The sequence below is a fragment of the Chiloscyllium plagiosum genome, unplaced genomic scaffold (assembly GCF_037043375.1).
Source record: "Chiloscyllium plagiosum isolate Xiang-an unplaced genomic scaffold, Cpla_swu_hap1 HiC_scaffold_50, whole genome shotgun sequence".
NCBI classification, from domain to species: domain Eukaryota; kingdom Metazoa; phylum Chordata; class Chondrichthyes; order Orectolobiformes; family Hemiscylliidae; genus Chiloscyllium; species Chiloscyllium plagiosum.
In genome coordinates this window covers 56,937,697-56,960,202 of record NW_028270188.1, presented here as the reverse complement: position 1 = coordinate 56,960,202, position 22,506 = coordinate 56,937,697, and the positions used below count along the sequence as shown (strand labels likewise).

The 22,506-nt window shown below is 53.6% G+C and overlaps 1 pseudogene; it reads right to left on the bottom strand.

The window, feature by feature from the left end:
* Positions 1–2,236: 2,236 nt before the first annotated feature.
* LOC148135324 (uncharacterized) overlaps positions 2,237–22,506 on the bottom strand; it is a 31,493-nt pseudogene continuing 11,223 nt past the window's right edge.

Below are 22,506 nucleotides of genomic sequence, written 5' to 3'. Positions count from 1 at the left end.
TTAGTTTGGGAACATGGTCTGTTTCGTTTGGGAACATGGTCTGTTTCGTTTGGGAACATGGTCTGTTTCGTTTGGGAACATGGTCTGTTTCGTTTGGGAACATGGTCAGGTTTCGTTTGGGAACATGGTCAGGTTTCGTTTGGGAACATGGTCTGTTTAGTTTGAGAACATGGTCTGTTTAGTTTGGGAACATGGTCAGGTTTCCTTTGGGAACATGGTCAGGTTTCCTTTGGGAACATGGTCAGGTTTCCTTTGGGAACATGGTCCGGTTTAGTTTGGGAACATGGTCCGGTTTAGTTTGGGAACATGGTCAGGTTTAGTTTGGAAACATGGTCAGGTTTAGTTTGGAAACATGGTCAGGTTTAGTTTGGAAACATGGTCCGGTTTAGTTTGGAAACATGGTCCGGTTTAGTTTGGGAACATGGTCCGGTTTAGTTTGGGAACATGGTCCGGTTTAGTTTGGGAACATGGTCAGCGTGGACATGGTTGGACCAAAGGGTCTGTTTCGGTGCTGTCGGATTATCTCACAACAACTCCAGACCTAGCGGGGCATAGGTTTAGGGTGAGAGGGTAAAGATATATAAGGGACGTAAGTGGGAACATTTCCACACAGAGGGTGATGAGTGTGTGGAATGAGCTGCCAGAGGAAGGCTGCCACAATTACACCATTTAAAAGGCATCTGGAGAGGGACATAAATAGGAAGGAGTGAGAGGGATATGGGCCAAGTGCTGGCAAATGGGACGAGATGAGGTTAGGATATCTGGTCAGCATGGACAAGTTGGACCGACGGGTCCGTTTCCTTACTGCACATCACTAGGACTTTAGAATTTCCTCAAATCTGGACATAAGCACATGCTACCCTGCACTCAACATCCAGGTGACTTTCCAAGCCATCTATAATGATTGGCGATCCAAACAAACACCCACATAATCGGGAAAACATCAACGTGCTGAGCCCAAGTCTGCATCATGGTTATCTGGGCCAATACAGTCCAAATCTCCAAGCTGCCTGTCAGGGTTTACATTTCACCCATCCAGCACGTCAAAACCCACGGAGGACACCCCCCCAACTCTATACCTGAAGATGGGTTTTGAAATATGTTGTATTAAAAGTCAGACAGAGAGACAGACAGAGAGACAGAGACAGAGACACAGACAGACAGAGACACAGACAGACAGAGACACAGAGAGACACAGAGAGACACAGAGAGACACAGAGAGACAGAGAGAGACAGAGAGAGACAGAGAGAGACAGAGAGAGACAGAGAGAGACAGAGAGAGACAGAGAGAGAGAGAGAAGGGGAGAGAGTGTAAAGATTCACCATTGGCAGCCCTCGTGTAAAATGGCTGCCCTCCCTGCTCCAGGACTCAACCTTTGACAACAACACGGTGAAGCAGCCGGCCTTCCACCCCCCCCCCCCACCGACCATGGACAAAGTCAGAATTCTCCTTACCTGCTCCAGTCTCCCGAACCATTCAGAGGGACAAAGACCAAAGGCGCTTCAGGTCACACAACGCCCGGCGCCATTCTGGGCGAGAAACCAATGATGCAAAGCGAGCTCCAGAGGGGAGGAGGGGGGGGGGGGGGGGGCGGGGGGGGTTGGAAACGACACCAGCCACCTGCAGGCGCTACATCCTCTGCAAAGACACAAATTGAAGATTGTTTAAAATCAAAAAGCCTCATCATAAGACGTCTGCTTTCCTGGTCACAGGCTCCAGTGCAAAAGGAAAGTAGGTCAACAGATCGCCTGGGGGCTCGAAGCTCCAGACTCGGAGACCTAAGCAGGATTCAGTGCAATTGTTACTGGAAGTAAACCTCTGGCCCGGGTTCAATCTGGGCCTTCCCAGGAGAATTTACAGACTTATTAGGTTATGAGAGGCAATATGGCTTTGTCAGAAAAATTGCTGAAAACTTTTCTGGCTGTCAGGGGACCCCCCCCAAGCTGAAATGGTGGACAGTTCCACTCCAGCTGAGAACACTGGTTGGGACTCACTCACATGAACATCAGCACAACAGCAGTGCGACAGAAAGGTTGTCACAGTCACACTGGACAGGGCTTTCTGCAGAAGAGCGTACAATAGAAGTACATGCTGGAGCTTCACTCTGTCAAATCCAGAGGTGTTCCTATCCTGGGAATGTTTAATGCAGTTCGTGTCAAGGGACATTTCATTTCTGTTTAAAAGAGTAGTTTTACTCCGTTATCTAACCCCGTGCTATCCCTGCCCACTGAGTTTTTAATTGGGACAGTGCAGAGGGTGATTTACTCTGTATCTAACCCCGTGCTGTCCCTGTCCAGGGAGTGTTTAATTGGGACAGTGTACAGGGAGATTTACTCTGTATCTAACCCCGTGCTGTCCCTGTCCAGGGAATGTTTAATTGGGACAGTGCAGAGGGTGATTTACTCTGTATCTAACCCCGTGCTGTCCCTGTCCAGGGAGTGTTTAATTGGGACAGTGTACAGGGAGATTTACTCTGTATCTAACCCCGTGCTGTCCCTGTCCAGGGAGTGTTTAATTGGGACAGTGTACAGGGAGATTTACTCCGTATCTAACCCCGTGCTGTCCCTGTCCAGGGAATGTTTAATTGGGACAGTGCAGAGGGTGATTTACTCTGTATCTAACCCCGTGCTGTCCCTGTCCAGGGAGTGTTTAATTGGGACAGTGTACAGGGTGATTTACTCTGTATCTAACCCCGTGCTGTCCCTGTCCAGGGAATGTTTAATTGGGACAGTGCAGAGGGTGATTTACTCTGTATCTAACCCCGTGCTGTCCCTGTCCAGGGAGTGTTTAATTGGGACAGTGTACAGGGAGATTTACTCTGTATCTAACCCCGTGCTGTCCCTGTCCAGGGAGTGTTTAATTGGGACAGTGTACAGGGTGATTTACTCTGTATCTAACCCCGTGCTGTCCCTGTCCAGGGAATGTTTAATTGGGACAGTGTACAGGGAGATTTACTCTGTATCTAACCCCGTGCTGTCCCTGTCCAGGGAGTGTTTAATTGGGACAGTGTACAGGGAGATTTACTCTGTATCTAACCCCGTGCTGTCCCTGTCCAGGGAATGTTTAATTGGGACAGTGTACAGGGAGATTTACTCTGTATCTAACCCCGTGCTGTCCCTGTCCAGGGAGTGTTTAATTGGGACAGTGTACAGGGTGATTTACTCTGTATCTAACCCCGTGCTGTCCCTGTCCAGGGAATGTTTAATTGGGACAGTGTACAGGGTGATTTACTCTGTATCTAACCCCGTGCTGTCCCGGTCCAGGGAGAGTTTAATTGGGACAGTGTACAGGGTGATTTACTCCGTATCTAACCCCGTGCTGTCCCTGTCCAGGGAGTGTTTAATTGGGACAGTGTACAGGGAGATTTACTCTGTATCTAACCCTGTTGGATGGAGACAGTAGAGAGAGCTTTACTTTCACTTTCCTTGTTCAAAGAGTGGAGAGAGTTTAGCTCTAGATTTAACCCCTGTCCTGACCCTGTTCCAGGGAGCGTTTGAAGGGAATGGCGTTGACACACCTCTCCTTTCCTTTAATCTGAGAATCACGTTAAGACCTTCTGTACTGGGAGCTGCCTGATCGGCAGGTAATGGTGGTTAATCCAGGTCACCAAAGACTCGCAAGCTAATATACTGAACACACAAGGTCACGGCCCTGAGCCCTGAGAGATGGCTTCCATTAACAAGCTTGAATTTTTCCTTTCCTGCTCTGAAAAGGATCCAGAACCAGATTAGAAGTTTTCCACTTAACAGCAAGTAGTTAAGTGCCTGGAACACTAACTGGGAAGGAGGTGGAAGCAGATTCAATCAAAGCATTCAAAAGGGCATCGCTTGAAGTAGCGTGCAGCACTATGGGGAAAAGTTGGGAGACTGGCAGTCAGAAACATTACTCATTCGAAGAGCCAGCACAGACACAATGGGGTGAATGGCCTCATCAGCGATGCAGGATCTTGCTGTGATCTGACCTCTTCCACCAGATCTCAGCCACTTGCCGTGTTGAAACCCAGATCTCTCTCCACATGTCTCTGTTGCTCTCCTTTTTTAAACCAGTCACCCAAAATCCAATCCTCCAGCCGACGGGAACAGTCCCTCTCTGCCTTCCTCTGTCCTCATGACTGCGAACCAGCCGTCAAGACTCCAGAAACAAGGGGTGGGTGTGTGTGCGTGTGAACGTGTGCATGTGTGAATTTGGGGGGGGGGGGTCAAAAACGCTGACAGTAAAACATGTTGGAAATGAGGAAACTGGCTGGCACAGAAGTAAAACCGGTCTCTGCAAACTCATTTGGTCATTTCGAGTCGGACGGCAAGACATATATGCTGAACTTAGGGACGTGATAGAGGGAACAGTGCTCAGATCCACATCAGCCAATGGGAAAAAGCACGTGGGAGGAGGATCTGTCCCTCTGTTACCAGTGGACCATACTCCCACTGAAGACTCAGAAAGCATAGATATGGACTGGCTGCCCCATAATTAAAGCACTGCTCACAAAACTCACTGCCATAATCCAGGGTTTAACAGTCAGCGGTGCTCCCCATAGCCAGTAAAATGTTCCTCACACGCCCGACAATGCCCATTTCCCTCACTGCTCCTTCAGTGTCTGCTCCGTACAGATCGGCTGCCATGCCTGAAGGAGGACTACTTCCAGGTGCTTTTCCCGAACAGATCAGAACGTCCCTAAGCATTACACAGCCACTCAGCTTTCATCCAGACCTGGGCAGCACAGCTTCAAATCCCATCACAGCCTCCCAGTGGTGGGATTTAAATCAGATGAAATCGCTCCAAAGCCGGCCTCTCCCTCATCCCGAGACTGTGCCCCTGTGTTCGAGACCACCCAGAGCTGGGGTGGGAGGACGACCTTGCAGTGATGGCCCTTACACTGTGTAACAGGTGCACCTTTCCAGGCTCCCTGTTGGCATGGACCTGCCCTCCGAAAAGAGGAGTTATTCCCCCTCCGAGGAAACAGACCCAACAAAGGTACGTAACCCTTAAAAGCTACAGCATGAAGGGCTTTTGCCCGAAATGTCAATTCTCCTGCTCCTCAGATGCTGCCTGACCTGCTGTGCTTTTCCAGCACCACTCTAATCTTCTAGAGGATCTGACGGTGTTATTCGATAAATAACAGGGGAGAACTGTGGGCAAGCCAAGTGCCTCTGGCGAAAGATCTGCTGCACCCACCTCCCAGGGCGAAAACACAAGGAGCAAAGTCCGAACTCCAACTTTAAAGGGTGTCAAACGTGCTGTAAAATCAGTGTTCAGCCACGCACAGACTGTAGCACTGATGCTCTCCTGTACTTTGCCTGTCCACCTGCGAGAGGGCCAGGGTAACAAGCTCCTTCAGAAGACAGCAGCACAAGAATGAAGGTTGGCATCGTGGGTTTGACGGGCAGGGAAGTGGCTGAGGAAGACGGATTCACTTCCCAGAGATCCAGTTGGTTGGTGCTGGTGGTTGGGTGGGTGGGGAGGGTAGCCTTATAGAGGTTTATAAAATCATGAGGGACATGGATAGGGTGAACATGGAAAGGTCTTTTCCCTGGGGTGGGGGAGTCCAGAACTAGAGGTTTAGGGTGAGAGGGGAAGGGGACCTGAGGGGCGACTTTTTCACACAGAGGGTGGTATGTTTGTGGAATGAGCTGCCAGAGGAAGTGGTGGAGGCTGGTACAATGACAACATTTAAAAGGCATCTGGATGGGGACATGAATAGGAAGGGTTTAGAGGGATTTGGGCCAAGTTCTGGCAAATGGGACGAGATTAGGTTCGGATGCTTGGTCAACATGGACGGGTTGGGCTGAACAGTCTGTTCCAGTGCTGTATGGCTCTATGACTGTATCAATGCTGGTTACCAGGCTCTCTCTATTTCTCTTTAGCGCTATCTCTTTCTGTCTCTTCCCTTGTGCTGTGTCTGTCTGTCTTGTGCTCGCTGTCTGTCCCTCATGCTCACTCTTACTCTATCCCTTGCACGGACTCTGCCTCTCTCAGAGCTGTCTGGCCAAGTGGAACCAGAACAGGGCTTGCATGTGAATGACAGGCAGCTCAGACCCACACGCAAATGTATCAGCTGATCTGTCAGTGTGTCAAACTCCTGGAACCGATGACACTCTGAAAAGGTGCCCCCACACCACACGGGGGACTGTAGCAGTTCAAGGCAGCGGCACACCTCCTCAAGTGAGGGGAGGGGGCTGCAATTAGAGACAGCACAGCCAGAAAAGTCCCGGACCAATTTATAAAAAGTGGCCTTCATTGGTGCTGCGCAAGTTATTCACTGCTGTGCTCGCTTTCCGAGGAACACACATCTCTTATATTCTGGTATAAGAATGAAGAAATGAGTTCCCTTTGTCACAGCAGAATGAAAAGTTAAATGTCCATCACTAATGAAAGACAGGCCAGAATGTTTTTCGGTACAATTCTCTCCCTCTCTCTGCCCCTATCTCTGTCTCCTTACCGTCAAAACCCTACCTTCTGCCCTGGGTCTGAAGAATTGATGAGCTTAGCTTACTTCACAGGTCAGCGCAACATCGAGGGCCAAAGGGCCAGATGTGCGCTGTATTGTTCTAGGTTTTAATTCCCGACAAAAACCCCTATTACAGGTAACTGGCCGTGAGCAACACAGGATTCAACAGAAAAGATTGCCTGTCACAGATACCAAGCCTGCATTTAGATAGCGCCCATACACTGCCAAACATCCCAAGGTGCTGGACAGAGGCAGTCCATCAGAGCACGTTTACATCCCCTCTCCCCCACCCCAAACCATGTGAGGAGGTGTTAGGTACAGCCAGCCAACAGCTTGGTCATAAAGGTTCTTTTAAAAAAAAGAATATCTTAAAGGAGTAGACAGATGGGGGGGAGAGAGAGAGAGAGAGAGAGAGGGAGAGAGAGAGAAAAAGAGAGACAAAACACGCGCAAGGGAGAAGACAGAGAGCAACAGTGTGGGGGCAGAGAGAGCACAAGGGAGAGAGAGAGAGAGAGACAGTGTGAGGGTGAGAGAGATAGCGTGAATGTGCGTGTGTATGAGAGGGAGAGAGAGAGTGAGCAAGAGGGGAGATAGAAAGAGACTGAGAAGGGCAGAGAGAGAGATTGAGAAGCACAGAGAGAGAGACAGTCAGACAGAGACAAGGCGGGATTTGTGATATGTTAGAGCGGGAAGTGGTTAAGGAGATGTGCAGGAGAAGTAGGAGGAGGGATCTGAAAGCAGGATCAGATGTTTAAGCTGGTGGCATTGCCAGCCTTGCATTGACATAGGCCAGAGAGAATGTGGGATGTCCTGAGGTTACAAACAACATGATGGAAGTGTAAACCTTACATTCCTTTATAGGATGGCGCCATCGCTCAATGACTGGAACAGGGAAACAGGGAATATTCAATTCTGATCCTTGGGCACCGAGGGCCCAATTCTCAGCATTACTTGCAGCTCCCTCACTATCCTCAATCTTCTGAACTCTCACCTTCAGTAACAACAACCCTCCCTATCTGTCACCTCCTCCGGCAACGACAACCCTCCCTATCTGTCACCTCCTCCGGCATCGACAGCCATCCCTATCTGTCACCTCCTCCAGCAACTACAACCCTCCCTATCTGTCACCTCCTCCGGCAACTACAACCCTCCCTATCTGTCACCCCTCCGGCAACTACAACCCTCCCTATCTGCCACCTCCTCCGGCAACTACAACCCTCCCTATCTGTCACCTCCTCCAACAACTGCAACCCTCCCTGTCACCTCCTCCGGCAACTACAACCCTCCCTATCTGTCACCTCCTCCGGCAACTACAACCCTCCCAACCTGTCACCTCCTCCGGCAACTGCAACCCTCCCTATCTGTCACCTCCTCCGGCAACTACAACCCTCCCAACCTGTCACCTCCTCCGGCAACTACAACCCTCCCAACCTGTCACCTCCTCCGGCAACGACAACCCTCCCTATCTGCCACCTCCTCCGGCAACGACAACCCTCCCTATCTGTCACCTCCTCCAACAACTACAACCCTCCCTATCTGTCACCTCCTCCAGCAACGACAACCCTCCCTATCTGTCACCTCCTCCAACAACTACAACCCTCCCTGTCACCTCCTCCAACAACGACAACCCTCCCTATCTGTCACCTCCTCCAGCGACTACAACCCTCCCTATCTGTCACCTCCTCCAACAACGACAACCCTCCCTATCTGTCATCTCCTCCGGCATCGACAGCCGTCCCTATCTGTCACCTCCTCCAACAACGACAACCCTCCCTATCTGTCACCTCCTCCAACAACGACAACCCTCCCTATCTGTCACCTCCTCCGGCAACTACAACCCTCCCTATCTGTCACCTCCTCCAACAACTACAACCCTCCCTATCTGTCACCTCCTCCAGCAACAACAACCCTCCCTATCTGTCACCTCCTCCGGCAACTACAACCCTCCCTATCTGTCACCTCCTCCGGCAACGACAACCCTCCCTATCTGTCACCTCCTCCGGCAACTACAACCCTCCCTATCTGTCACCTCCTCCAACAACTACAACCCTCCCTATCTGTCACCTCCTCCGGCAACGACAACCCTCCCTATCTGTCACCTCCTCCAACAACTACAACCCTCCCTATCTGTCACCTCCTCCAACAACTACAACCCTCCCTATCTGTCACCTCCTCCAACAACGACAACCCTCCCTCCCGGTCACCTCCTCCAACAACGACAACCCTCCCTGTCTGTCACCTCCTCCAACAACTACAACCCTCCCTATCTGTCACCTCCTCCGGAAACGACAACCCTCCCTATCTGTCACCTCCTCCAACAACTACAACCCTCCCTATCTGCCACCTCCTCCGGCAACTACAACCCTCCCTATCTGTCACCTCCTCCAACAACGACAACCCTCCCTATCTGTCACCTCCTCCAACAACGACAACCCTCCCTATCTGTCACCTCCTCCAACAACGACAACCCTCCCTATCTGTCACCTCCTCCAACAACGACAACCCTCCCTATCTGTCACCTCCTCCAACAACGACAACCCTCCCTATCTGTCACCTCCTGCGGCAACTACAACCCTCCCTATCTGTCACCTCCTCCAACAACTACAACCCTCCCTATCTGTCACCTCCTCCAACAACGACAACCCTCCCTATCTGTCACCTCCTCCAACAACGACAACCCTCCCTATCTGTCACCTCCTCCAACAACGACAACCCTCCCTATCTGTCACCTCCACCAACAACGACAACCCTCCCCTATGTGTCACCTCCTCCAACAACGACAACCCTCCCTATCTGTCACCTCCTCCAACAACGACAACCCTCTCTATCTGTCACCTCCTCCAACAACGACAACCCTCCCTATCTGTCACCTCCTCCAACAACGACAACCCTCCCTATCTGTCACCTCCTCCGGCAACTACAACCCTCCCTATCTGTCACCTCCTCCAACAACGACAACCCTCTCTATCTGTCACCTCCTCCAACAACGACAACCCTCCCTATCTGTCACCTCCTCCGGCAACTACAACCCTCCCTATCTGTCACCTCCTCCAACAACGACAACCCTCCCTATCTGTCACCTCCTCCAACAACGACAACCCTCCCTATCTGTCACCCCCTCCAGGCCGTGCACCCCCTCCCTACCAGTCACCCCCTCAAGGCCCGACACCCCCTCCCTATCTGTCACCTCCTCCAACAACGACAACCCTCCCTATCTGTCACCTCCTCCAACAACGACAACCCTCCCTATCTGTCACCTCCTCGAACAACGACAACCCTCCCTCTCCGTCACCTCCTCCAACAACTACAACCCTCCCTGTCTGTCACCTCCTCCAACAACGACAACCCTCCCTATCTGTCACCTCCTCCAACAACGACAACCCTCCCTATCTGTCACCTCCTGCGGCAACTACAACCCTCCCTATCTGTCACCTCCTGCGGCAACTACAACCCTCCCTATCTGTCACCTCCTCCAACAACTACAACCCTCCCTGTCTGTCACCTCCTCCAACAACTACAACCCTCCCTATCTGTCACCTCCTCGAACAACGACAATCCTCCCTATCTGTCACCTCCTCCAACAACTACAACCCTCCCTATCTGTCACCTCGTCCGGCAACTACAACCCCCCCTATCTGCCACCTCCTCCAACAACGACAACCCCCCCTTATCTGCCAACTCCTCCAACAACTACAACCCTCCCTATCTGTCACCTCCTCGAACAACTACAACCCCTTCCTACCTATGTCACCTCCGGCCACCATACCCTTCCCCATCTGTCACCTCCTGCAACCCCCAACACTCCTTCCCTTATCCCTGTCACCCCCTCCAGGCCGTACACCCCCTCCCTATCTGTCACCTTCTCCAACAACGACAACCCTCCCTATCTGTCACCTCCTCCAACAACGACAACCCACCCTATCTGTCACCTCCTCCGGCAACTACAACCCTCCCTGTCTGTCACCTCCTCCGGCAACTACAACCCTCCCTATCTGTCACCTCCTCCAACAACGACAACCCTCCCTATCTGTCACCTCCTCCAACAACGACAACCCTCCCTATCTGTCACCTCCTCCGGCAACTACAACCCTCCCTATCTGTCACCTCCTCCAACAACGACAACCCTCCCTATCTGTCACCTCCTCCAACAACGACAACCCTCCCTATCTGTCACCTCCTCGAACAACGACAACCCTCCCTCTCTGTCACCTCCTCCAACAACTACAACCCTCCCTATCTGTCACCTCCTCCAACAACGACAACCCTCCCTGTCTGTCACCTCCAACAACGACAACCCTCCCTATCTGTCACCTCCTCGAACAACGACAACCCTCCCTCTCCGTCACCTCCTCCAACAACTACAACCCTCCCTGTCTGTCACCTCCTCCAACGACAACCCTCCCTCTCCGTCACCTCCTCCAACAACTACAACCCTCCCTATCTGTCACCTCCTCCAACAACGACAACCCTCCCTGTCTGTCACCTCCTCCAACAACGACAACCCTCCCTATCTGTCACCTCCTCGAACAACGACAACCCTCCCTCTCCGTCACCTCCTCCAACAACTACAACCCTCCCTATCTGTCACCTCCTCCAAAAACTACAACCCTCCCTATCTGTCACCTCCTCCAACAACGATAACGATCCCTTTCTGTCACCTCCTCCAACAACGACAACCCTCCCTATCTGTCACCTCCTCCGGCAACTACAACCCTCCCTATCTGCCACCTCCTCCAACAACGACAATCCTCCCTATCTGTCACCTCCTCCGGCAACTACAACCCACCCTATCTGTCACCTCCTCCGGCAACTACAACCCTCCCTATCTGTCAATTCCTCCAACAACTACAACCCTCCCTATCTGTCACCTCCTCCGGCAACTACAACCCTCCCTATCTGTCAATTCCTCCAACAACTACAACCCTCCCTATCTGTCACCTCCTCCAACAACGACAACCCTCCCTATCTGTCAACTCCTCCGGCAACGACTACCCTCCCTATCTGTCACGTCCTCCAACAACGACAACCCTCCCTATCTGTCACCTCCTCCGGCAACTACAACCCTCCTATCTGTCACCTCCTCCAACAACGACAACCCTCCCTATCTGTCACCTCCTCCAACAACTACAACCCTCCCTATCTGTCACCTCCTCCAACAACGACAACCCACCCTATCTGTCACCTCCTCCGGCAACTACAACCCTCCCTGTCTGTCACCTCCTCCGGCAACTACAACCCTCCCTATCTGTCACCTCCTCCAACAACGACAACCCTCCCTATCTGTCACCTCCTCCAACAACGACAACCCACCCTATCTGTCACCTCCTCCGGCAACTACAACCCTCCCTGTCTGTCACCTCCTCCGGCAACTACAACCCTCCCTATCTGTCACCTCCTCCAACAACGACAACCCTCCCTATCTGTCACCTCCTCCAACAACGACAACCCTCCCTATCTGTCACCTCCTCCGGCAACTACAACCCTCCCTATCTGTCACCTCCTCCAACAACGACAACCCTCCCTATCTGTCACCTCCTCCAACAACGACAACCCTCCCTATCTGTCACCTCCTCGAACAACGACAACCCTCCCTCTCTGTCACCTCCTCCAACAACTACAACCCTCCCTATCTGTCACCTCCTCCAACAACGACAACCCTCCCTGTCTGTCACCTCCTCCAACAACGACAACCCTCCCTATCTGTCACCTCCTCGAACAACGACAACCCTCCCTCTCCGTCACCTCCTCCAACAACTACAACCCTCCCTGTCTGTCACCTCCTCCAACAACGACAACCCTCCCTATCTGTCACCTCCTCGAACAACGACAACCCTCCCTCTCCGTCACCTCCTCCAACAACTACAACCCTCCCTCTCCGTCACCTCCTCCAACAACTACAACCCTCCCTATCTGTCACCTCCTCCAACGACAACCCTCCCTCTCCGTCACCTCCTCCAACAACTACAACCCTCCCTATCTGTCACCTCCTCCAACAACGACAACCCTCCCTGTCTGTCACCTCCTCCAACAACGACAACCCTCCCTATCTGTCACCTCCTCGAACAACGACAACCCTCCCTCTCCGTCACCTCCTCCAACAACTACAACCCTCCCTATCTGTCACCTCCTCCAACAACTACAACCCTCCCTATCTGTCACCTCCTCCAACAACGATAACGATCCCTTTCTGTCACCTCCTCCAACAACGACAACCCTCCCTATCTGTCACCTCCTCCGGCAACTACAACCCTCCCTATCTGCCACCTCCTCCAACAACGACAATCCTCCCTATCTGTCACCTCCTCCGGCAACTACAACCCACCCTATCTGTCACCTCCTCCGGCAACTACAACCCTCCCTATCTGTCAATTCCTCCAACAACTACAACCCTCCCTATCTGTCACCTCCTCCGGCAACTACAACCCTCCCTATCTGTCAATTCCTCCAACAACTACAACCCTCCCTATCTGTCACCTCCTCCAACAACGACAACCCTCCCTATCTGTCAACTCCTCCGGCAACGACTACCCTCCCTATCTGTCACGTCCTCCAACAACGACAACCCTCCCTATCTGTCACCTCCTCCGGCAACTACAACCCTCCTATCTGTCACCTCCTCCAACAACGACAACCCTCCCTATCTGTCACCTCCTCCAACAACTACAACCCTCCCTATCTGTCACCTCCTCCAACAACGACAACCCTCCCTATCTGTCACCTCCTCCAACAACGACAACCCTCCCTATCTGTCACCTCCTCCGGCAACTACAACCCTCCCTATCTATCACCTCCTCCAGCAACGACAATCCTCCCGATCTGTCACCTCCTCCAACAACTACAACCCTCCCTATCTGTCACCTCCTCCGGCAACTACAACCCCCCCTATCTGCCACCTCCTCCAACAACGACAACCCCCCCTATCTGTCAACTCCTCCAACAACTACAACCCTCCCTATCTGTCACCTCCTCCAACAACTACAACCCTCCCTATCTGTGACCTCCTCCAACAACGATAACCATCCCTTTCTGTCACGACCTCCAACAACGACAACCCTCCCTATCTGTCACCTCCTCCAACAACTACAAACCTCCCTATCTGTCACCTCCTCCAACAACGACAACCCTCCCTATCTGTCACCTCCTCCAACAACGACTACCCTCCCTATCTGTCACGTCCTCCAACAACGACAACCCTCCCTATCTGTCACCTCCTCCGGCAACTACAACCCTCCCTATCTGTCACCTCCTCCGGCAACGACAACCCTCTCTATCTGTCACCTCCTCCAACAACTACAACCCTCCCTATCTGTCACCTCCTCCAACAACTACAACCCTCCCTATCTGTCACCTCCTCCAACAACGACAACCCTCCCTATCTGTCACCTCCTCCAACAACTACAACCCTCCCTATCTGTCAACTCCTCCAACAACTACAACCCTCCCTATCTGTCACCTCCTCCGGCAACGACAGCGCTCCCTATCTGTCACCTCCTCCACCGACTACAACCCTCCCTATCTGTCACCTCCTCCGGCAACTTCAACCCTCCCTATCTGTCACCTCCTCCAACAACTACTAACCTCCCTGTCACCTCCTCCGGCAACGACAACCCTCCCTATCTGTCACCTCCTCCAACAACGACAACCCTCCCTATCTGTCACCTCCTCCAAAAACGACAACCCTACCTATCCGTCACCTCCTCCAACAACGACAACCCTCCCTATCTGTCACCTCCTCCAAGAACTACAACCCTCCCTATCTGTCACCTCCTCCAACGACAACCCTCCCTATCTGTGACCTCCTCCAACCACTACAACCCTCCCTATCTGTCACCTCCTCCAACAACTACAACCCTCCCTATCTGTCACCTCCTCCAGCAACTACAACCCTCCCTATCTGTCACCTCCTCCAACAACAATAACCCCTTCCTACCTCCGTCACCTCCAGCCACCACACTCTTCCCCATCTGTCACCTCCTGCAACCCCCAACACACCTTCCCTTATCCCTGTCACCCCCTCCAGGCGGTACACCCCCTCCCTACCCCTGTCACCCCCTCCAGGCCCTATACCCCCTCCCTATCTGTCACCTCCTCAAACAACGACAACCCTCCCTATCTGTCACCTCCTCCAACAACGACAACCCTCCCTATCTGCCACCTCCTCCAACAACGACAACCCTCCCTATCTGTCACCTCCTCGAACAACGACAACCCTCCCTCTCCGTCACCTCCTCCAACAACTACAACCCTCCCTGTCTGTCACCTCCTCCAACGACAACCCTCCCTCTCCGTCACCTCCTCCAACAACTACAACCCTCCCTATCTGTCACCTCCTCCAACAACGACAACCCTCCCTGTCTGTCACCTCCTCCAACAACGACAACCCTCCCTATCTGTCACCTCCTCGAACAACGACAACCCTCCCTCTCCGTCACCTCCTCCAACAACTACAACCCTCCCTATCTGTCACCTCCTCCAAAAACTACAACCCTCCCTATCTGTCACCTCCTCCAACAACGATAACGATCCCTTTCTGTCACCTCCTCCAACAACGACAACCCTCCCTATCTGTCACCTCCTCCGGCAACTACAACCCTCCCTATCTGCCACCTCCTCCAACAACGACAATCCTCCCTATCTGTCACCTCCTCCGGCAACTACAACCCACCCTATCTGTCACCTCCTCCGGCAACTACAACCCTCCCTATCTGTCAATTCCTCCAACAACTACAACCCTCCCTATCTGTCACCTCCTCCGGCAACTACAACCCTCCCTATCTGTCAATTCCTCCAACAACTACAACCCTCCCTATCTGTCACCTCCTCCAACAACGACAACCCTCCCTATCTGTCAACTCCTCCGGCAACGACTACCCTCCCTATCTGTCACGTCCTCCAACAACGACAACCCTCCCTATCTGTCACCTCCTCCGGCAACTACAACCCTCCTATCTGTCACCTCCTCCAACAACGACAACCCTCCCTATCTGTCACCTCCTCCAACAACTACAACCCTCCCTATCTGTCACCTCCTCCAACAACGACAACCCACCCTATCTGTCACCTCCTCCGGCAACTACAACCCTCCCTGTCTGTCACCTCCTCCGGCAACTACAACCCTCCCTATCTGTCACCTCCTCCAACAACGACAACCCTCCCTATCTGTCACCTCCTCCAACAACGACAACCCACCCTATCTGTCACCTCCTCCGGCAACTACAACCCTCCCTGTCTGTCACCTCCTCCGGCAACTACAACCCTCCCTATCTGTCACCTCCTCCAACAACGACAACCCTCCCTATCTGTCACCTCCTCCAACAACGACAACCCTCCCTATCTGTCACCTCCTCCGGCAACTACAACCCTCCCTATCTGTCACCTCCTCCAACAACGACAACCCTCCCTATCTGTCACCTCCTCCAACAACGACAACCCTCCCTATCTGTCACCTCCTCGAACAACGACAACCCTCCCTCTCTGTCACCTCCTCCAACAACTACAACCCTCCCTATCTGTCACCTCCTCCAACAACGACAACCCTCCCTGTCTGTCACCTCCTCCAACAACGACAACCCTCCCTATCTGTCACCTCCTCGAACAACGACAACCCTCCCTCTCCGTCACCTCCTCCAACAACTACAACCCTCCCTGTCTGTCACCTCCTCCAACAACGACAACCCTCCCTATCTGTCACCTCCTCGAACAACGACAACCCTCCCTCTCCGTCACCTCCTCCAACAACTACAACCCTCCCTCTCCGTCACCTCCTCCAACAACTACAACCCTCCCTATCTGTCACCTCCTCCAACGACAACCCTCCCTCTCCGTCACCTCCTCCAACAACTACAACCCTCCCTATCTGTCACCTCCTCCAACAACGACAACCCTCCCTGTCTGTCACCTCCTCCAACAACGACAACCCTCCCTATCTGTCACCTCCTCGAACAACGACAACCCTCCCTCTCCGTCACCTCCTCCAACAACTACAACCCTCCCTATCTGTCACCTCCTCCAACAACTACAACCCTCCCTATCTGTCACCTCCTCCAACAACGATAACGATCCCTTTCTGTCACCTCCTCCAACAACGACAACCCTCCCTATCTGTCACCTCCTCCGGCAACTACAACCCTCCCTATCTGCCACCTCCTCCAACAACGACAATCCTCCCTATCTGTCACCTCCTCCGGCAACTACAACCCACCCTATCTGTCACCTCCTCCGGCAACTACAACCCTCCCTATCTGTCAATTCCTCCAACAACTACAACCCTCCCTATCTGTCACCTCCTCCGGCAACTACAACCCTCCCTATCTGTCAATTCCTCCAACAACTACAACCCTCCCTATCTGTCACCTCCTCCAACAACGACAACCCTCCCTATCTGTCAACTCCTCCGGCAACGACTACCCTCCCTATCTGTCACGTCCTCCAACAACGACAACCCTCCCTATCTGTCACCTCCTCCGGCAACTACAACCCTCCTATCTGTCACCTCCTCCAACAACGACAACCCTCCCTATCTGTCACCTCCTCCAACAACTACAACCCTCCCTATCTGTCACCTCCTCCAACAACGACAACCCTCCCTATCTGTCACCTCCTCCAACAACGACAACCCTCCCTATCTGTCACCTCCTCCGGCAACTACAACCCTCCCTATCTATCACCTCCTCCAGCAACGACAATCCTCCCGATCTGTCACCTCCTCCAACAACTACAACCCTCCCTATCTGTCACCTCCTCCGGCAACTACAACCCCCCCTATCTGCCACCTCCTCCAACAACGACAACCCCCCCTATCTGTCAACTCCTCCAACAACTACAACCCTCCCTATCTGTCACCTCCTCCAACAACTACAACCCTCCCTATCTGTGACCTCCTCCAACAACGATAACCATCCCTTTCTGTCACGACCTCCAACAACGACAACCCTCCCTATCTGTCACCTCCTCCAACAACTACAAACCTCCCTATCTGTCACCTCCTCCAACAACGACAACCCTCCCTATCTGTCACCTCCTCCAACAACGACTACCCTCCCTATCTGTCACGTCCTCCAACAACGACAACCCTCCCTATCTGTCACCTCCTCCGGCAACTACAACCCTCCCTATCTGTCACCTCCTCCGGCAACGACAACCCTCTCTATCTGTCACCTCCTCCAACAACTACAACCCTCCCTATCTGTCACCTCCTCCAACAACTACAACCCTCCCTATCTGTCACCTCCTCCAACAACGACAACCCTCCCTATCTGTCACCTCCTCCAACAACTACAACCCTCCCTATCTGTCAACTCCTCCAACAACTACAACCCTCCCTATCTGTCACCTCCTCCGGCAACGACAGCGCTCCCTATCTGTCACCTCCTCCACCGACTACAACCCTCCCTATCTGTCACCTCCTCCGGCAACTTCAACCCTCCCTATCTGTCACCTCCTCCAACAACTACTAACCTCCCTGTCACCTCCTCCGGCAACGACAACCCTCCCTATCTGTCACCTCCTCCAACAACGACAACCCTCCCTATCTGTCACCTCCTCCAAAAACGACAACCCTACCTATCCGTCACCTCCTCCAACAACGACAACCCTCCCTATCTGTCACCTCCTCCAAGAACTACAACCCTCCCTATCTGTCACCTCCTCCAACGACAACCCTCCCTATCTGTGACCTCCTCCAACCACTACAACCCTCCCTATCTGTCACCTCCTCCAACAACTACAACCCTCCCTATCTGTCACCTCCTCCAGCAACTACAACCCTCCCTATCTGTCACCTCCTCCAACAACAATAACCCCTTCCTACCTCCGTCACCTCCAGCCACCACACTCTTCCCCATCTGTCACCTCCTGCAACCCCCAACACACCTTCCCTTATCCCTGTCACCCCCTCCAGGCGGTACACCCCCTCCCTACCCCTGTCACCCCCTCCAGGCCCTATACCCCCTCCCTATCTGTCACCTCCTCCAACAACGACAACCCTCCCTATCTGTCACCTCCTCCAACAACGACAACCCTCCCTATCTGCCACCTCCTCCAACAACGACAATCCTCCCTATCTGCCACCTCCTCCAGCAACGACAACCCTCCCTAACTGTCACCTCCTCCAGCAACGACAACCCTCCCTATCTGTCACCTCCTCCAACAACGACAACCCTCCCTATCTGTCACCTCCTCCAGCAACGACAACCCTCCCTAACTGTCACCTCCTCCAACAACGACTACCCTCCCTATCTGTCACGTCCTCCAACAACTACAACCCTCCCTATCTGCCACCTCCTCCAACAACGACAACCCTCCCTATCTGCCACCTCCTCCAACAACGACAACCCTCCCTATCTGTCACCTCCTCCAACAACGACAACCCTCCCTATCTGTCACCTCCTCCAACAACGACAACCCTCCCTATCTGTCACCTCCTCCAACAACGACAACCCTCCCTATCTGTCACCTCCTCCAACAACGACAACCCTCCCTATCTGTCACCTCCTCCAACAACTACAACCCACCCTATCTGACACCTCCTCCAACAACGACAACCCTCCCTATCCGTCAACTACTCCAACAACGACAACCCTCCCTATCTGTCACCTCCTCCAGCAACTACAACCCTCCCTATCTGTCACCTCCTCCGGAAACGACAACCCTCCCTATCTGTCACCTCCTCCAACAACTACAACCCTCCCTATCTGTGACCTCCTCCAACAACGATAACCATCCCTTTCTGTCACCTCCTCCAACAACGACAACCCTCCCTATCTGTCACCTCCTCCGGCAACTTCAACCCTCCCTATCTGTCATCTCCTCCAACAACGACAACCCTCCCTATCTGTCACCTCGTCCAACAACGACAACCCTCCCTATCTGTCACCTCCTCCGGCAACTACAACCCTCCCTATCTGTCACCTCCTCCGGCAACTACAACCCTCCCTATCTGTCACCTCCTCCAACAACGACAACCCTCCCTATCTGTCACCTCCTCCGGCAACTACAACCCTCCCTATCTGTCAGCTCCTCCAACAACGACAACCCTCCCTATCTGTCACCTCCTCCAACAACGACAACCCTCCCTATCTGTCACCTCCTCCAGCAACGACAACACTCCCTATCTGTCACCTCCTCCAGCAACGACAACCCTCCCTATCTGTCACCTCCTCCAGCTACGACAACCCTCCCTATCTGTCACCTCCTCCAACAACGACAACCCTCCCTATCTGTCACCTCCTCCAGCAACTACAACCCTCCCTATCTGTCACCTCCTCCAACAACGACAACCCTCCCTATCTGTCACCTCCTCCAACAACGACAACCCTCCCTATCTGTCACCTCCTCCAACAACGACAACCCTCCCTATCTGTCACCTCCTCCAACAACTACAACCCTCCCTATCTGTCACCTCCTCCAACAACGACAACCCTCCCTATCTGTCACCTCCTCCAACAACGACAACCCTCCCTATCTGTCACCTCCTCCAACAACTACAACCCTCCCTATCTGTCACCTCCTCCAACAACTACAACCCTCCCTATCTGTCACCGCCTCCAACAACTACAACCCTCCCTGTCTGTCACCTCCTCCGGCAACTACAACCCTCCCTATCTGTCACCTCCTCCGGCAACTACAACCCTCCCTATCTGTCACCTCGTCCAGCAACTACAACCCTCCCTATCTGTCACCTCCTCCGGCAACGACAACCCTCCCTATCTGTCACCTCCTCCAGCAACTACAACCCTCCCTATCTGTCACCTCCTCCAGCAACTACAACCCTCCCTATCTGTCACCTCCTCCAGCAACTACAACCCCTTCCTACCTCTGTCACCTCCGGCCACCATACCCTTCCCCATCTGTCACCACCTGCAACCCCCAACACTCCTTCCCTTATCCCTGTCACCCCCTCCAGGCCCTACACCCCCTCCCTTATCCCTGTCACCCCCTCCAGGCCGTACACCCCCTCCCTATCTCTGTCACCCCCTTCAGCCCCTACACCCCCTCCCTATCCCTGTCACCCCCTCCAGGCCCTATACCCCCTCCCTATCTCTGTCACCCCCTACATCCCCTCCCTACCCGTCACCCCCTCCAGGCACTACACCCCCTCCCTATCTGTCACCCCCTCCAGCCCCCACATCCCCTCCCTATCTGTCACCCCCTCCAGCCCCCTATGCCCCCTCCCTATCTGTCACCCCCACCAGGCCCTACACCCCCTCCCTATCTCTGTCACCCCCTCCAGCCCCCTACACCCCCTCCAGCCCCCTACACCCCCTCCCTATCTCTGTCACCCCCTCCAGCCCCCATACCCCCTCCCTATCTCTGTCACCCCCTCCAGCCCCCTACACCCCCTCCCTATCTCTGTCACCCCCTCCAGGCACTAAACCCCCTCCCTATCTGTCACCCCCTCCAGCCGCCACACCCCCTCCCTATCTGTCACCCCCTCCAGCCCCCTCTGCCCCCTCCCTATCTGTCACCCCCTCCAGCCCCCTCTGCCCCCTCCCTATCTGTCACCCCCTCCAGCCCCCTCTGCCCCCTCCCTATCTGTCACCCCCTCCAGCCCCCTCTGCCCCCTCCCTATCTGTCACCCCCACCAGGCCCTACACCCCCTCCCTATCTCTGTCCCCCCCACCAGCCCCCATACCCCCTCCCTATCTCTGTCACCCCCTCCAGCCCCCTACACCCCCTCCGTATCCCTGTCACCCCCTCCAGACCCCTACACTCCCTCCCTATCCCTGTCACCCCCATAAGGCCCTACACCCACTCCCTATCTGTCACCCCCCCCAGCATCCACATGGTGATCTTACCAAATCTGTCCCCAAATCACATGAGGAGATATTACGGACGGTCGAACAAAAGCTTGGTCACGGAGGAGATTTGTAAAAAGTTGCTGCAAAGAGGCAAGAGAAGTCGAGGCAGACTGACAGAGGGAGTAGGGAAGTCTTACTGCAACTGCACAAGATGGAGTAGGTATTTGATACGTACAATCCCGACAGTGTGGAAACAGGCCTTTCGGCCCAACAAGTCCACACTGACCCTCCGAAGAGTAACCCGCCCACCCAGACCTATTCCCCTACCCTATTACCCCTGACTAACGCACCTAACCTGCACATCCCTGAGCACTACGGGACAATTTAGCATGGCCAACCCACCCTAACCTGCACATCCCTGGGCACTATGGGACAATTTAGCATGGCCAATCCACCCTGACCTGCACATCCCTGGGCACTACAGGACAATTTAGCATGGCCATTCCACCCTAACCTGCACATCCCTGGGCACTATGGGACAATTTAGCATGGCCAATCCACCCTAACCTACACATCCCTGGGCACTCTGGGACAATTTAGCATGGCCAATCCACCCTAACCTGCACACCCCTGGGCACTATGGGACAATTTAGCATGGCCAATCCACCCTGACCTGCACATCCCTGGGCACTACAGGACAATTTAGCATGGCCATTCCACCCTAACCTGCACATCCCTGGGCACTATGGGACAATTTAGCATGGCCAATCCACCCTAACCTACACATCCCTGGGCACTCTGGGACAATTTAGCATGGCCAATCCACCCTAACCTGCACACCCCTGGGCACTATGGGACAATTTAGCACGGCCAATCCACCCTAACCTACACATCCCTGGACACTATGGGACAATTTAGCATGGGCAATCCACCCTAACCTACACATCCCTGGGCACTACAGGTCAATTTAGCATGGCCAATCCACCCTAACCTACACACCCCTGGGCACTACGGGACAATCTAGCATGGCCAATCCACCCTAACCTGCAAATCCCTGAGCACTATGGGACAATTTAGCATGGCCAATCCACGCTAACCTGCACATCCCTGGGCACTACGGGACAATTTAGCATGGCCAATCCACCCTAACCTGCACATCCCTGGGCACTATGGGACAATTTAGCATGGCCAAACCACCCTAACCTGCATATCCCTGGGCACTATGGGACAATTTAGCATGGCCAATCCACCCTAACCTGCACATCCATGGGCACTATGGGACAATTTAGCATGGCCAATCCACCCTATCCTGCACATCCCTG